This window comes from Hyla sarda, chromosome 10, assembly GCF_029499605.1.
Source record: "Hyla sarda isolate aHylSar1 chromosome 10, aHylSar1.hap1, whole genome shotgun sequence".
NCBI classification, from domain to species: Eukaryota; Metazoa; Chordata; class Amphibia; order Anura; family Hylidae; genus Hyla; species Hyla sarda.
The window spans coordinates 44,546,612-44,564,396 of NC_079198.1; the positions used below are offsets into that span (position 1 = coordinate 44,546,612).

The following is a 17,785-nucleotide window of genomic DNA, read 5'->3' on the forward strand; positions in this document are numbered from 1 at the left end:
AGATGAGTGATGGCCCAGCAGAAGCGGACGGAGAAGGGGAGCCCTCACGGCCAGAGTGTCCGGCTGGAGCGTTAGGTGTAACAGCAGTCTTTGAATGGGAAGTGCTTCCTGTGATGATCTCAATTGGCAGACTATGAAATTACTTCTAAACTTTCCCTGCCTGCCTGCAGTGATGTGGGCTTGAGGTCAATGGATTTTCCTGTGCTGATCTGTATTGTCAGTAATGCTGATTAGTGTGCACACACAGTCTCTGCTCTCTCAGCAAAATGTCGGGAAATGCCCGTCTTCGGCAATGGCTGCCAAATATATAGGGCTGTGACATTTACAGGGCTGGCCTGCTGCTGATAGGCTGCATGCCGCCATGTGATTAAGGGTGATCCCGCCTTCCCAGACTTTCTTGCCCCATGTCCTCACACGTATAGCCGCCATTTTAGCCCCCCAGCCCGCACAAAATGTGAATGAAGCGATTTGTTACCACGAAGCACCAGGAAAATCGGATGCATTTAGAATCAAATTTTTCATGAAATTCGGAATGAATTCGACTTCGTCAGCTTTGATTCGCCCATCTCTGGCTATGATTGCATACACAGAAAAATGTTATGAATGTATACGCATTATAAATACTGAGACGGTATACACATTGTAAATACAATGAACATGAACACTTTCTAAATGCTTTGTCTAAATACACAATAGAAAACTATGAACATACACATACATAAACCGTTTACTCATTATAAATACTATGACCATGTATACTATATAAATACAATGAACATATATACCTATGCTCTGATCGTGTACACATTATGAATACAACGAAAGTATACCTATGCTATGACCGTGTACACATTAAAAAGCTATAATGCCATGAATTAAATGGACAGAATGAAGCTATGAATGTACACAGTCAGGGCCAGATTAAGGCTGCCTGGAAGATGGAGCCCTTCAGTATGATGGGGCCCCTAAACAACACCCCCAAGACAGCCCCCCCTACCCTCCCACTGAGACTTGTTGCAGGCTAGCAGGGGTGGACTGACAACTCAAGCTGCCCCCCATGCACTCATATAACTCAAAAGCAGTACAGGATAAATAATGTAAACTATTTACACAGAGCCCCCCACCAACAGAATAGTGAGTACAGCTCTGGAGTATAATACAGGATATAACTCAGGATTAGTACAGGATAAGTAATGTAATATATGTACACAGTGACCTCACCAGCAGCAGCAGAATAGTGAGTACAGCTCTGGGGTATAATACAGGATATAACTCAGGATCAGTACAGGATAAGTAATGTATGTACACAGTGACCCCACCAGCAGAATAGTGAATACAACTCTGGAGTATAATACAGGATATAACTCAGGATCAGTCTGGGATAATGTGAACCAAAAGCCTGGGACACATAAAAGGAGGACTGGGTTCCCCTCCTGGTAGAGTATTGAATCTTAGGCAGGCAGATACATAGAATAAAAAAAGGAAGTTTATTCGCAACAATAGTTTCGAGTCTTGTGCCCACATACACTTAAAATACCTGGGACCCAAAATGGTTCCGGGTGAAAGGTCACAATGACATTACTCTTAAATTACAAAATATACCATACAACATAAAAGGTGATAAAAGCATTAGAACATATATATACATATATATATATATATATATATATATATATATGTATATATAAAAATGAAGATTAGATGGAGTTTGGTATAAAATTTATATGTTTGCCCATTTGGCAGCGCTGGAGGCTCCCGATCAGCAGAGTTTAATCACGGCATCAGAAAGAGGCTGATGTGTGACGCTCGCCGTAGCGATACTGAATGGTGGGGGTGGATTCAATGTAGTGCATAGTAGACAAAGAGGAGCAAGATGACATAACTTTTGTGAATGAAGGAAATCAAAACGAGGCTAAGTGGTGGGGGTGGATACAATGTAGCGCATAGTAAACAAAGAGGAGCAAGATGACGTAACCTTTGTGAATGAAGGAAATCAAAACAAGGCTGTTCACCGGGGACCTGTGGGGAAAAGCAGGGCTTGCTGACAGTCTGCCGTTCCGTATTAGGAACATAATCCTGATGCACGGGAACACTGTAAGTATACCGATCTCAGTAAAAGGCATTCCCCTGAAGACAATAGGAGTGTATAAGAAAAAGACATTACCCTGATGGTAGTAAAGGTGTTTATCCAAGGTGCTGTTGTGGGAGTAGGAGCATCTGATTCTGTATGGGCTCCGCTGTATAGGGTCATGACTAAAAAGTCTCAATGAGTAAAAAGGGACTTGAACGGACGGTATCATACAATAAAAGAGGAGGTATTTAAATGAGGGTATGAAAAATTGAATATAAAAGTGTAAATGTGTATCTGAAACCATATCTGGATATATATACAAAAAGGAAGGTATATGTAAAGTAATGACTGATATGTAGAGTGGTACATTATGGGACCGTAACCAATTATAATATACCATTGGGAAATAGAGGGGCTATAAAATATGGAACTATAGAACTGTAGAATCTATGACTGATATATAGAGTGGTACATTAATTATAATATATCATTATAAAATAATTAGAAGAGCTATAGGTTATGGAACTATAGAATATATTATGCAATTAGGACATATATCAATGTTATCAGTTGGAAAAAAAATTGGTATTGAAGATAGTCAATGGAGATTATTATTGTCTGTAATAGCAACCAGTCCCACAGTGCAGGTTATATAGATATAAAAAGCAAAATAACCAGTTGTCACACTACAGGGAACCGTGCGCAACAGTCCAACAGTGGACTAATAAGTGATAGTATAACAGGGCAACTGTCCTGGAAATTGGTGATAATGACAATATGGGAACATTTTGTTGTAATAAAGAAAATATATATAAAGGAATATAAATGGACCGGTATAGTAGATACACAAAAGGAAATGACCAAATTGGACGGCTGCCGGGGTTTGGATGACAGAGGTGAGTGATCGACATCCGAAATTATAGGACTGTTTCAACTATCTCATTTAACCCCTTGGGTGCAACCGTTGACAATTTGTACATCCAATAGATTTCTTTTTTCTTTAAAGTGTCAAAACGATAAGCACATTCCACTGGAATGTGGCCAATTGGAGTGACCGTGTAAACGTCCTGTTCATCTGGGTGAGTCAGGGCACAGTGTCTTGAGACCCCATGGAGCAGAAACTTTTTCTTGACGTTCTGTCTATGTTTGTTGAAACGGTTTCTGAGGGGTTGTATAGTCCGACCCAGATATTGCAAATGGCACTTACATTCCAGGAGATATATAACATAAGAGGAATCACATGTAAGTCTGTATTTGATGTTAAATCTTTCTTGAGTGGTATTGGATACAAAATCCATCCTCTTGTTTTGAATCTCTCTGCAGCACAGAAATCTTTTGGCATTGCACCTATACAACCCCATTGGCAAAATGGATTTTCTAGTGATGGATTTGTGCTGCTTTATAATACTGGGTGCCAATATATTTTTGAGGGTGAGTGCCCTTCGATAGGTGATGGGTGGTTTGGTTTTCTTGATCATACTTGCGTAATCACAGAACGTGGTGATAAAATGTTGCCTCTGTATATCACTCGTATTCTTGGTATTACTTGGTTTAATACAGTCTCCTCGTGTCTGATCCTTTACTCAATTATAAGCGTCGCAAACAATAGATTTGGGTACTTCTTCTCTGTAAATCTTTTAGACAGAATCTTTGCTTGTATGGCAAAGGTTTTATCTTCCATACAGTTTTTCCTAATTCTCTTGTACTCTTGGCACATTGTTCAGCCATTTTTTTTGGTGAGCACTGTTGTATTCCAGGTAACTATTGACATCTATCTTCTTGAAGTGGGTAGACGTAATATAGTAAGTACCTTTGTGTGCGATATTCAAGTCCAAGAAATTGATGTTGTCCTCACTGTACTCAATAGTGAATTTGATCCCCCAATCATTGGAATTTAGGTAGGCCAAAAATGCCCCTATAGATTCCTCCGGACCCTTCCATAGGAAGAAGAGATCGTCGATATAGCGGCGAAAGAGTTGCCCCCATAAAAAGGTTGGCATAGGCCAGGGCAACCTTTGACCCCATAGCCGTACCGTTACATTCATGGTAAACCTGTTTGTTGTATATAAAGAAATTATTCTCCAATATAAACTTAAAGCCTTTAATGATGAAATTCCTATGATCTTCAGTAATGTTAGGATCGTTCTCCAAGAATTCTTCCACACATTGGACCTCAATCTCATGGCCAATGTTGGTATATAACGACGTGACGTCACAGGTTATCAGGTAAACCCCTGGTTCCCAGCCGATGGTAAGCAGCTGTTCTATGAGCTGGGTCGAGTCGGGGAGATAACTAGGTAGTGATATAACATGTTTTTGTAGATATAAATCAATGTAATGTGACAAATTACTGGTCAGACAATTAGTGTTAGATATTATCGGACGACCCAGTGGTCTGGTGATGGACTTATGTATCTTTGGCAAGAAGTAGAAATAAGGTTTATTATCATTGTTGTACTGTAAGAATTTGTGTTCTTGTTTATTTAGAATGCCATCTGAGAGGCCATTGTTTATAAGTTTATTGTGTTCTTCTAAGATTCTTTTGTATGGGTCTTTTACAATCTGCTTGTAAAAGTTTTTATCCGACAATATATGGAGGGACTCCTCCTCATCATATTCCAGACTCATGATGCCCACCCCACCCCCTTTGTCCACCTGGCGGATCACCAGGTTATTATTCTTCTTCAAGCCCACCAATGCTTCTCTCTCCTTGAAGGGCAAGTTGTTTTTGTTTCTTGTCTTAGTTTTTCCCATTGATTTGAATTCCTCAAAGACCAGGTCTTGAAAGACCCGTATATGTGGCCCTTGTGCATATGTCGGGTAAAAATTGATAGGGGCTTTCAAATCTTGATGTTTCACTTCATCTGTCGGAGGTCTCGGAGTATGGTGGGTATCCAAATGTTCATTTGTTTCTGTTTTTAAAGCGAAGAAATGTTGGAGGGTTAGTTTCCTAATGAAACTATTAAAGTCCAGGAAAAGCTGGAAATCATTGCCCTTTGATGTTGGACAGAAGGAGAGGCCTTTGTGGAATAGGGACATCTCATGACGATTTAGTGTGTGTTCAGAGATGTTAAAAATTTTTATAGTGGTGGTTTTGCTATTTGTTGGTTCGTTATTAGATACTAGTTCTGTTGCAGATGCTGACAAACTTGTTTATCTTTTCCTTTTCTTTCCTCCTCCTCTCCTCCCTCTACTTCTTCTATTTTTCTTTTGTTCCTGTTGTTCGTAAACATGCCCGGTATTTTCGTAGTTCTCTGTGGGCGTGCGACACAAACATCCGGAGAGGGCATGGTGAAATTGAGAGGTGGGTTTTTGGAATTGGCCAGGCCATGTTGCGCCTCAATTTTTTGGAGGAGCAATGAAATAGGAGACTTGTGGGTATCATCAAAGTGATCACCTGGGCACTCCTCATTGCAGATAAGTCTTATCGGGTCCTCTTCCTCGTGTAGTTTTCTGTTCTTCAGAAAAGGGACTAGACATCCCTTGTTGTTCGTATTGTCAATGATGGTAATGTTCCCATCCATCCTCTATGTCGGTAGTAATTTTCCCAGAGGGTGAGATTGCCTCATGTAAAGATAGTTCAAAATCTATTAGCTGTGCAACTGGATCCTGAGAGGGCAGGGTAGTTCTAAGTACTGTATCCAAAGGGTGACTTCTCTGCTTGAGTTTGTCATTAAGATCACTATATTTTTTAGTAAGACTTCTACTGGCTTGTAGGAATAGAGAGTTTGGTTTGTTGGCATTAGCCCTTCCATACAGATCAGAGGATCTCGCTGGTGTACTAAATCCTGTTTGAGACCCAATACCGTCTCCAGGCACGTTCTCAGTACCTGTAGTAGTAGCCTCCTGATTGATCTTACCGTTTCTATTCGCATCTGGAGGTTCCCCAAGGGGATTGTTGCAATTGCCCAGGGTTTCAGTCCCTGTCCCTTTTTCGGTGGTTTCCTCTGTGGTTTTTATATTTGTTATTTTAATTTCTGTTTTGGTTTTTGTTTTGGTTTCTATATTTTCCCCAGGGGTTCCCTTCTCTCTCTCTGTGATTTCCTGTTAGTATAGTATTCCATTTCTTGTATATGAAGACAGAAGAAGTCAGGTGTAGGGATCCAACACTGATGCAGCAACCTCAGAGGGGGTTAACCCCTACCACAGCCAGAAGCCATGACAGACCTATGTAGAGAAAAAGACAAAAAGAGAGGTGCGCTCCTAGTGCGGATGGTTCAGACAGGTGAGCCCCTTAGGATAATTAGGTAGGCTTACCAGAAGTGGTCGTGCTCAGGGCACAACACCTATATCTGCATGTAGTATCGCTCGGTGAAGATAAGGTCAGCAGCTCCGAAGTCCTCTATGAGTGATCTAGTCACTCAGCATTTGATACAGTCTGGGATAATGTGAACCAAAAGCCTGGGACACATAAAAGGAGGACTGGGTTCCGGGCGCTTCCCCTCCTGGTAGAGTACTGAATCTTAGGTAGGCAGATCCATAGAATAAAAAAAGGAAGTTTATTCGCAACAATAGTTTTGAGTCTTGTGCCAGACTCTTCTTCAGGCATATAACAAGGGGTTCAAACACATACACTTAAAATACCCGGGACCCAAAATGGTTCCGGGTGAAAGGTCACAATGACATTACTCTTAAATTACAAAATATACCATACAACATAAAAGGTGATAAAAGCATTAGAACATATCTATATATATAAAACTCAACGTGTGTGTGTGTGTATGTTCCACAAAAACTTCAAAACGGCTAAAGATATTAATATGAAACTTGGCACACATTACTTATATGTCAACCACAAACATAGGATAGGTGATTTAACCCTTACTCACCCCCATTTGCCAGGGGCGGGGTTTATGTTTAAAGTCCCATACAAGTCAATGGGAAATATATGTTACTGCATAACTTCCAAACGGCTGGAGATATTTCGATAATACTTGGTCACATGTTACTTATATGTCCACTTAAAATATAGGATAGTTAATTTAACCCTTAACTACCCCCATTTGTGAGGGTCGGGCTTTAGTTTAAAGTCCCATACAAATCAATGGGAAATGTATGTTCTCACATAACTTCTGTATGGCTGGAGATATTTCAATACCTGGTACACATATTACGGGTCGGGATATGAGGACAGGATGGGAGGTTAAGATAAGAGATCAAGATAGGAGTACAGGATGGTCAGGTTAGAAGGTCGAGTTAGGAGGTCGGGATATGAGGACGGGATAGGAGGATGGGATAGGAGGTCGGGATAGGAGGTCGGGATAGGAGGTCGGGATAGGAGGACAGGATAGAAGAACGGGATAGGAGGTCGAGATAGGAGGACGGGATAGGAGGACGGGATAGGAGGTCGAGATAGGAGGTCGAGATAGGAGGACGGGATAGGAGGACGGGATAGGAGGTCGGGATAGGAGGACGGGATAGGAGGACGGGATAGGAGGATGGGATAGGAGGATGGGATAGGAGGATGGGGTAGGAGGATGGGATATGAGGACGGGATATGGGGTTGGGATATGACAACAATATATGGGGATGGGATTTGAAGTCAAAAGCTTCGTCCTTTGTTGATTTTTCTCCCCAACAAGGATTAGGAAGGAAAAACCGGGAAACGCCGGATACTCAGCTAGTATATATATATATAAAAATTAAGATTTGACAGAGTTTGGTATAAAATTTATATGTTTGCCCATTTGGCAGCGCTGGAGGCTCCCGATCAGCGGAGTTTAATCACGGCATCAGAAAGAGGCTGATGTGTGACGCTCGCCATAGCGATACTGAGTGGTGGGGTGGATACAATGTAGCGCATAGTAGACAAACAGGAGCAAGATGACGTAACTTTTGTGAATGAAGGAAATCAAAACGAGGCTAAGTGGTGGGGGTGGATACAATGTAGCGCATAGTAAACAAAGAGGAGCAAGATGACGTAACCTTTGTGAATGAAGGAAATCAAAACAAGGCTGTTCACCGGGGACCTGTGGGGGAAAGCAGGGCTTGCTGACAGTCCCCCGTTCCGTATTAGGAACGTAATCCTAATGCACGGGAACACTATAAGTATACCGATCTCAGTAAAAGGCATTCCCCTGAAGACAATAGGAGTGTATAAGAAAAAGACATTACCCTGATGGTAGTAAAGGTGTTTATCCAAGGTGCTGTTGTGGGAGTAGGAGCATCTGATTCTGTATGGGCTCCGCTGTATAGGGTCATGACTAAAAAGTCTCAATGAGTAAAAACGGACTTGAACGGACGGTATCATACAATAAAAGAGGAGGTATATGAATGAGGATATGAAAAATTGAATATAAAAGTGTAAATATGTATCTGAAACCATATCTGGATATATATAAAAGGGAAAGTATATGTAAAGTAATGACTGATATGTAGAGTGGTACATTATGGGATGATTATGGGATGATATATTATAATTAATGTACCACTCTATATATCAGTCATAGATTCTATAGTTCCATATTTTATAGCCCCTCTATTTCCCAATGGTATATTATAATTGGTTACGGTACCATAATGTACCCCTCTACATATCAGTCATTACTTTACATATACCTTGCCTTTTATATATATCCATATATGGTTTCAGATACACATTTACACTTTTATATTCAATTTTTCATACCCTCATTTATATACCTCCTCTTTTATTGTAGTATACCGTCCGTTCAAGTCCCTTTTTACTCATTGAGACTTTTTAGTCATGACCCTATACAGCGGAGCCCATACAGAATCAGATACTCCTACTCCCACAACAGCACCTTGGATAAACATCTTAACTACCATAAGGGTAATGTCTTTTTCCTATACACTCCTATTGTCTTCAGGGGAATGCCTTTTACTGAGATCGGTATACTTACAGTGTTCCCGTGCATCAGGATTACGTTCCTAATACGGAACGACGGACCGTCAGCAAGCCCTGCAGGTCCTCGGTGAACAGCCTCATTTTGATTTCCTTCATTCACAAAGGTTACGTCATCTTGCTCCTCTTTGTTTACTATGCGCTACATTGTAACCACCCCCACCACTTAGCCTCGTTTTGATTTCCTTCATTCACAAAAGTTACGTCATCTTGCTCCTCTTTGTCTACTATGCGCTACATTGTATCCACCCCCACCACTCAGTATCGCTGTGGCGAGCGTCACACATCAGCTTCTTTCTGATGCCGTGATTAAACTCCGCTGATCGGGAGCCTCCAGCGCTGCCAAATGGGCAAACATATAAATTTTATACCAAACTCTGTCTAATCTTAATTTATATATATATATATATATATATATATATATATATATATATATATATATATATTTATTTTTTTATCACCTTTTATGTTGTATGGTATATTTTGTAATTTAAGAGCAATGTCATTGTGACCTTTCACCCGGAACCATTTTGGGTCCCGGGTATTTTAAGTGTATGTGTTTGAACCCCTTGTTATATGCCTGAAGAAAAGTCTGGCACAAGACTGTAAACTATTGTTGCGAATAAACTTCCTTTTTTTATTCTATGGATCTGCCTACCTAAGATTCAGTTCTCTACCAGGAGGGGAAGCGCCCGGAACCCAGTCCTCCTTTCATGTGTCCCAGGCTTTTGGTTCACATTATCCCAGACTGTATCAAATGCTGAGTGACTAGATCATTCAGAGAGGACTTCGGAGCTGCTGACCTCATCTTCACCGAGCGATACTGCATGCAGATATAGGTGTTGTGCCCTGAGCACAACCTCTTCTGGTAAGCCTACCTAATTATCCTAAGGGGCTCACCTGTCTGAACCATCCGCACTAGGAGCGCACCTCTCTTTTTCTCTACATAACTCAGGATCAGTACAGGATAAGTAATGTAATATATGTACACAGTGACCTCACCAGCAGAATAGTGAGTACAGCTCTGGAGTCTGGCCACTAGAGGGAGCATCTTCCTGTGAGTCTGCTGAGTGTGGAGGAAGTCGTTTGCTGGATTGTTTGGTGTGTGTGCGCTCTGAGCTCTGCCGTGTCATCTGTGCCGGACAGCGTTCTTCCTTCCCCAGAGGGAGAGCGTGTGTTCAGGCATGAGCGAGGAGAGGAGAACCCCAACACCTGCCCCCCGAATCAGGTCCGCGGGGGGCAGGGGGAGCCAGCGACCAGGTGTGGAGGGACCAGCGTCAGGAAGTGCATCAGAGGTCTCCGGGTTGAGGCGCTCTGCCAGAAGGTGCAGCGATGCATCTCCAGCCACCCCTGAACCCGTAGAGACAAAGAGCAGCCGCAAGGCTGGCCCTGCAAGTTGTGGGACTACAAGTGCAAGAAGTTCCGGAAGCACAGGTACTGTGACAACAAGGCCTGACAATGTGGACTGTGATACTCCTCCTGGAGCAAAGCTAAATGCCCACGGATGTGTGGAGGAGGATTGGGGGATGCCTAGGGCCCGGGAGTCTGGAGTCCCCCATAACTCTCGTGTGGCAGAACACATCCGTGGATATGAGGAAGCAAGGGGCAGCTTGTATAGGCTCCAGGAGGAGGTACGGGAAGCAAAAGCCCTGATGGAAACTGCGGCCAAACGACAGAAAGTGGGCTGTCAGCCCGGATTAAACAGCTGAAAAATGAAATTAGGATACTGGAGAAGAAGAGAACTTTTATTTTAGAGAACAGCGGGCCATTTAGGGAAAAACTTTTAAATGAAGACCGCTTTCATACAATGGAGAGAGAGAAGCAGAGACGGCTGAGGGGGCTTCAGCCACGGGTGGAGGAGGAAGGAGACGCTGCGGAGGCCGATAATGTTGAGCCAAATCCACCCGGGGGTCTGCAACATCTGACCCCATACAGTGGGCTCCCTGCAGGGCAAGTGGCGATGTCATCTGGCCGTGGCTCTGGCGGTTCGGGGGACGAGAGCAGCACCAGTCACCAAGGAGGGGCGCTGATGGCCCAGATCCAGCTCCTGGAGTCCCCAGGTCGCCTCCAGGACTTCACGTTTGGGGATGAGTTACCAGAGGAGGCACCTGGGGGAAGGAAAAAGAAGCTAAAGAAGACCAAGCTCCAGGAGCAGGTAACATTTGTATATACCCCCCTCCCTGAGCCCCCCGGACTGGCCGCAGGGTCAGCTCACTGTGTGAACCCCATTTCTCAGCCCAGCCTGAGTTCTGCTGTGGACTCAGTGCAGGAGAGTGGGGAGAGTATGGAGTCTAGTGTGGCGGTGAGCTCCATCGCTGTTTGTAGTAACAGTGGTGGAGCAGACAATGTATCGGCTGTGAGGTCGGACAGTGATATTTGCCCAGCGATGGGCATGGATGGCTCTGGCACATTGGGCTGCTCCCTAACGGGAGGGGGGGGCGGCTTTGTGCCAGAGTCAGCTGCGGGAGCTCCGGTGGCTCTGAGCGTTGGCACTGCTGTTCCTTTGGAGCAGCGGTGTCATCGTGAAAGAGCTGCTGGGGCCAAGATGTCTTCGCCTCCCAGAAAGACTGGACTAAAACCTTTATTTTGTATTGGCGCCGCTTATCCAGAACAGTGGCGCCCAGGAGCAGAAAACTCCAGTACTGATGAGGCGGAGGGTACCAGTAAAAACAGGGCTGGGGCCGCTAATAAACAGGCTAGGCAGGCTTCCCGGTCCTTGTATAAAGGACCGGTGGCCTGTCCTGTGGTGGTGGCTCCAGCTCTGGTACCCAGTGATGCTGATGGTACACTATCTGCACCAGAACGCACCGGTCCAGCCAGTATGAATGAGGAGGTTAATGTTGGAGTGAATTGTAGTATGGGCTGTAGCACGGGTGGAGGTATGGGGGGCACATCAGCTAAAACAGGCAATAATGGTGTGAGTATGGATTATGTGGAGGAGGGTGGTGAAGGGGCACAGATTAGTGGTGGGGATGTAGGGCCTGGTCCAGTTGCACCCCCAGCGGTGGCAGCACCGGTACGCAGCTACGCAAATGTCACCGCTGGGGGGAGGGGGGCACCTTCCTCGTCTTCTGGCTCTGGGGGGGGCAATTTGCAGCAGCGTCTCCTGGGGGCCTTAAGGAGAGGGGAGAGATCAATCAATGTAGAGGGTAGGGAGGTTGATCTATCCTTTTGGATAGAAAGACATGGTCTTTCAGCCTTCCGAGAGGAAAGAGGGGGGAATACTGTGTGGTCCCTCCCAACAGCCGGGCCAGGTGGTCTCCGAAGGAATGTGGTCCGGCTGAGGTGGAGAGGCAGTGATACATGTCCTCCAAGATCTAAAGTTGTTGAGCTTCTGCTGAAGTTGGGCTTTAAGGCAGCTGACATCTACGCCTTAATACATCCTTATGGTACCCCTGAGTTCGATATCAGCTTTGTTCGGCCAGAGGGGCTTGAGCTCTTCTGGTCAAATTATGAGCTGGTAAAGAATGAGCCCGGCTGGCGAGACTTTGCCATTCAGGTGGTGTCTCGCCAAAACAATGTCAAGAAAGTGACCGTTTTAACCCGTAACGAATCACTTTCTTGTATTGACATCATGACGTGGCTAGGTCGGTATGGAGAGGTGGTGGAGGTCCCAAAAAAGAACAGGGATGAATATGGCATCTGGTCAGGGGCCTGGACGTTTATGGTCAAGCTTAAGCTTTCAGGAAACACCGTTACCCATATACCATCTGCGACCTTCCTCGGAAGGGATCGTACCAGATCTTCTACCAGGGTCAGCCGAAGCTCTGTCACAGATGTGGTGACCCCACACATTTTAGTGCCAATTGCACTGTGCAGAAGTGCACTCTGTGTGGGGAAATAGGCCATCTCGCTGCATCTTGTGCAGAGATTAGGTGTCACCTGTGTGGTGACTTAGGTCACCCATTCAGTCGCTGCCCTCGTTCCTTTGTCAACGCGGTTGTTGCCCCAGTGGGGGTAAGCCATGAGGTGAACTCTGCTGGGGGGATGGCTGGCGGGGATGAAGGGGTGCAGGGGCCAGGGAAGAAAAGTAAGCAGAAGACGCCTGCCCAACTGAGGCGTCTCAAGAAGCGTCAAAGGGATAGGGAGATTCGGGAGTCACAGGAGCATCAGCCAGATGAGGTGGCTTCTGATCCTGTCCCTGCGACCAGTGTTACTGCTGAGGCCCTGGGGAATAGTGAACTGGATGAGGAGACTGGAAGGATCCACAAAGAGGAGGATACTGTCTCCTCGCTGTCCTCCCATGGTGAGAGCGCGGATGAGGACAGAGGGAGATGGGCAGAAACAAAGCGGGGTACTCGGAGGAATAAGAAAAAGGGAGATTTAAAATCTTCTCCCACCCGCCAGATGCCAAAGGAAGGTACAACTGACCCCCCTCTGATTGGTCTCTCCAACCGGTTCCGAGCCCTCCGCGACATTTCCTCTTCGGAGGAGGAGGCTGGGGGTGAGGTTCCGGATGTTGCGGTGGGGCCCACAGGGGACCCTGAGTCCTCTCTCCCTGGGGAACCTATGTCTTCAGGGGGGGGGACTGGCTCAGAGTCAGGGGACGAGGAAAATGTAAATAAAGGGAAAATGGACACATCCATCTCACTAAAAAGGGGTAAACCATCATCTGATGAGGAGGGTGGTGGGGTGGATGGGAAGGATGGTGGGAAAAAGAAAGCTGTCTAACTCAATCACCCTTGATGGCGGCACCCTCTCCGTTGACTCTGGCATCCATTAATGTTGCCAGCATAAAGTCAGATACGGCTCGATTTGCGGCCTATGATTTTTTTGCCCATATTAATGCTGATATTTTATTTTTGCAAGAGACCAGGCTAACAGATATGTCATCTATCTACAAGGCTAAAAGAGAGTGGAGGAATGGGCCCTCCTACTGGTCTCTTGGGGCCGAGCCGTATAGCGGAGTGGCGGTCCTTTTTACCGCAGCGGTAGAATGCCGACGGGTTATCGAGTTAGAAATGGGGAGGTGCCTGATCTTAGATGTCCTCATGAAGGGACAAGAACTTCGCCTTATTAACATCTACGGCCCACAGTCTAAGTGGGACCGGAAGTGTCTCTTTATGAGGATCAAGCCCTATCTTTTTACAAGTCGGCAGGTGGTCTTTGGAGGGGACTTTAATGCTGTCACGAGGCCCCAAGACAGGGGAGGTGCCAGAGACAAGCTGACTTATGATAGCGTCGCCCTTAATAGCATAGCGAGTGAGGCTCGCCTGGTGGATGTCCACATCCGGCACACCCCAGGCCACGCGGGATTCACCTATCATAGGGGTAGTTGTAGGTCTAGGATAGATAGGTTTTATTTAAAGGAGGAGGCCGTCTCTTCAGCAGTGTCCGTTGTTGAGGTGGAGTTCTCCGATCACTGTTTAATTTTGTTTTCTCTGAATGTTACAGAGACCCCCCGGATGGGCAGAGGCTATTGGAAGCTGAATTCGTCTCTCTTGGAAGAAGCGGAGATAAGACAGTCCTTTGAGGATTTTCTTCAGAGCCAGGTACCATTGCTGGGCCTTTGTAGCAGTAAGTCAGAGTGGTGGGAGATCTTCAAAAAAAGGGTTGCGAGATTCTTCCGCCAGCTCTCAGGCCTCAGAAGCCTAAACAGGTACCGTTTGTACTAGGGCCTGAGGAAGAAACTTGAGAACCTTGTCTCGACTGGAGGTAGTCGTGATGATATCTCCAGAGTGAAATCCTTGCTGATGAGGTGTCAGTACGATAGGCACGCATCTTTGGTTTTTGAGAGGGATTACGGGAAGTACCGCTCGCCCGACCCTTACAGAAACTGCAAGATGTCAGTGAATAGTAAGGTAGTCTCAGGACTGATTGATAGTACGGGATCCTTGAAAAGGTCCAGATGAGGGATCTTGGAGGTCGTCAGATCCTTTTACTCGCACCTCTTGGGAAGGAAGGATCTAGATCGGGATAAGGTGTCAGCTTTCTTGGCTGAAACCATCCCTGAACTAGGAGTAGACCCCTCTCTTGACGTTTTGACAGAGATGATCCGGGAAGAGGAAGTCAGGATGGCTATTGATGGGCTTGCCCTCAAGAAGTCACCCGGTCCAGATGGCTTAACATCTGAGTTCTATAAGACCTTTAAGGACACTTTGGTTCCCCTGTTGACCGAGGTATTTAATGAGTGTCTATCCTCGGGCACTCTGCCAAAGTCAATGAGGAGGTCAGCGCTGATCATCCTGTCAAAGGGTAAAGACCCGTTCCACATTGAGAATTGGCGTCCCATAGCGCTTCTCAATGTGGACCGAAAGATTCTGGCAAAAGTGCTGTTTAACCGGCTGGTGGAGTTTGCACCCCGGCTCCTTTCGGGGGCTCAGCATTGCTCTGTTCCGGGCCGCAGTACATTTAGTGCTGTGCTCAGTGTCCGAGAGGCTGTGGAGCAGGGTAGGGCTGGCCACTGGAAGGGGTACTTGCTGTCCTTGGATCAGGCAAAAGCGTTTGATCGGGTTAACCATGAGTACCTCTGGTCTGTTCTTCTGAGATATGGCCTGCCGGGGGGGTTTGTTGATTGGCTTAAGACCTTGTACGCAGGGGCAGAGAGTTTCCCGCTTGTGAATGGTTGGATTGGCCGCTCTTTTGAGGTTGGGTCTGGTGTCCGTCAGGGTTGTCCTTTGAGCCCGTTGCTGTACGTGTTTGCAATTGATCCTTTCCTTAGGAGGATTGATTGTGGACCGTTGGCGGGGGTGAGAATGGACCTGGCGGTGCCGGATTTGGCTCTGAGGGCGGTAGCGTATGCTGATGATGTCACCGTGTTTGTCTCCTCACAAGAGGAAGGCCAATGGGTGATGTCAGAGGTGGACCGCTACTTGGAGGCATCCGGGTCCAAGATCAACCGGGATAAGTGCGAGAGTCTCTGGCTGGGAGGGGGAGATCCTAATTTTGATCTCCCGGACGCCCTTCCAGAGCCCCAGGAATCTGCAAAAGTTCTAGGCATCGAATTTGGCCAAGGGGATTACCCCAAACAAAACTGGGACAGCAGGCTTAAGATCGCCGCTCAGAAGGTGGATCAGTGGAAGGGTTGGTCTTTGACCCTCCGGGAAAGGGTTAACCTGATCAAAACATTCCTGCTCCCTTTACTGATATACCTGGGCAGTGTATGCATGTTGCCAGAACCTCTTTGGACCCGGGTCTACAGTGTGTTCTTCCAAATGTTATGGGGGAACAGACTGAACCTAGTGAAGAGGGAGGTTACTTACCGTACAAGGAGACTAGGGGGGTTGTGTATGGTCAACCCTGTGGTATTCCTAGTGAATACCTTTCTTAAGACCAATATAGCAAACCTCTGGTCAGAGAGGGCTCCTCCGTGGGTATCCTCCTGTAGGGGATGGTTTTGGCCTTTCTTCCAGGAATGGGAGACAGGAGGGCAAGTGAAGGATCTTCGCACACCACACGGGCATCTCCCGGCTTACGCTACCCCGGTTCTGAAGGTTATTCGTCGGTGGGGTCTGGGGATGGGGGAGATTAGGACTCTGTCGAGGAAATTCCTTGACAAGAGGGTCCTGTCTTCTCATTTCCAGAGGCCATTGGCGCTCAAGGACTGCCCAAGTCGGGATCTGGAGGTGGGTTTAGAGCTTTTGAATTCTATCAGGATCCCCTTGAAGTTTTGGGACTTGACTTGGCGCTGCTTCCATGGGAAACTGTGTGTGAGGGACAATCTGAAGTGCAGGAGCTCTGATGACCGGGGATGTCCCCGCGAAGAGTGTGGAGGCATGCTGGAAAGCATGGAGCATTTTCTGCTTCATTGTCCCTTTAACACAGAGGTTTACACCAGGGTGGGCGCTTCCATTGGTTGGCCTCGGCTGGCCAGTCTCTCCTATGCGGAATGGGCCTATGGGGCATTCAGAAACCTTGGAGGCTGGGACCGGTGCACTTTATTCCTAGTCAGCTCAGTGGTTAGGTACTACACGTGGAACGCACGGTGTTTAGTGTCGACGCAGCGTAAAATCCTCCCTGTGGATGTGGTGGTTAGGAACATTCTCGGTGACCTGGTGAAGGTGCGTTCTCTGGAGTACGAGAGGCTGGGTGCTGGCAGGGCCTCTCGTCTATGGAGGGGCTCTGCCTTTAAAGTGCCTTAGCCTGTTGTCTCCCCCTGGTGGTGGGCTGATGCTGGCACATTAGTCTTTTTGTTTTGAGCAGTTGGTTTATGGTAATATAGGGCTTGCAGGCGCTGAACTTGAGCTTTAGGGGTTTGTTGTTTGGCTTATAGTGTTATATGTATTTGTTATTGTATTTATTGTTGTAGTCTATTTGTATACTTATATATTGTTAGTCTGTGTATATTTTATGTAATGTATATATTGTATATATTGTGTGATGCCACCTGGGGATTGGGTTTAGTTTAGGTTGGGTGGTGGGTTAAAAAGGGGGGAGGGGGTTTGTATGGGACTTTTATATATACAGAAAATCCTGGACTGGTTCATGGACGTCTGGTAACATGTACTGGGGGCATGGGATGCGGGACCAGCTCAGGGCCAAAAAAAAAATAAATAAATAAATAAATAAAAAAAATAGAAAAATAAAAAAAAGTGGTGTTATTTTGTTTGTGTTGGTTTTTATTATTTTGTATATATTATTATTGTTGTTGTTGTTATTCTTTTGGTATATTACTGGTATTGGGTTTTTGGTATTGCAACTGGGCCAGGAAAATCACATTTAGTATTAGTGTATATTAGTGTATATAGTTTATTAGTATGGTATGGGTATTATGGGTATTATAGGAATATGTCTTTTGTAAATATTGTATATATTTGTTTGTGTGCAGGAATGAGTGTGGGGTGGACCGGTGTTGTATTTTATGCTATGGTGTTGGTTTTATGATCGTTATATTGATATGTTCTGTCGGA

At 45.7% G+C, this 17,785-nt stretch overlaps 1 protein-coding gene across 4 annotated transcripts in view; it reads left to right on the forward strand.

Moving 5' to 3' along the window:
* Positions 1–17,785, forward strand: part of NHERF4 (NHERF family PDZ scaffold protein 4) — an 818,185-nt gene that overhangs the window by 300,943 nt on the left and 499,457 nt on the right. Inside the window, exon 1 of one of the 4 annotated variants that reach the window (XM_056543467.1) lies at positions 1,995–2,094. The exons of the other annotated variants lie outside the window; for them this stretch is intronic. The gene's annotated coding sequence lies outside the window, so the exon portion shown is untranslated. Of the gene's footprint in view, positions 1–1,994; positions 2,095–17,785 lie in introns of those variants that run through there. 4 annotated transcript variants of the gene reach the window in all.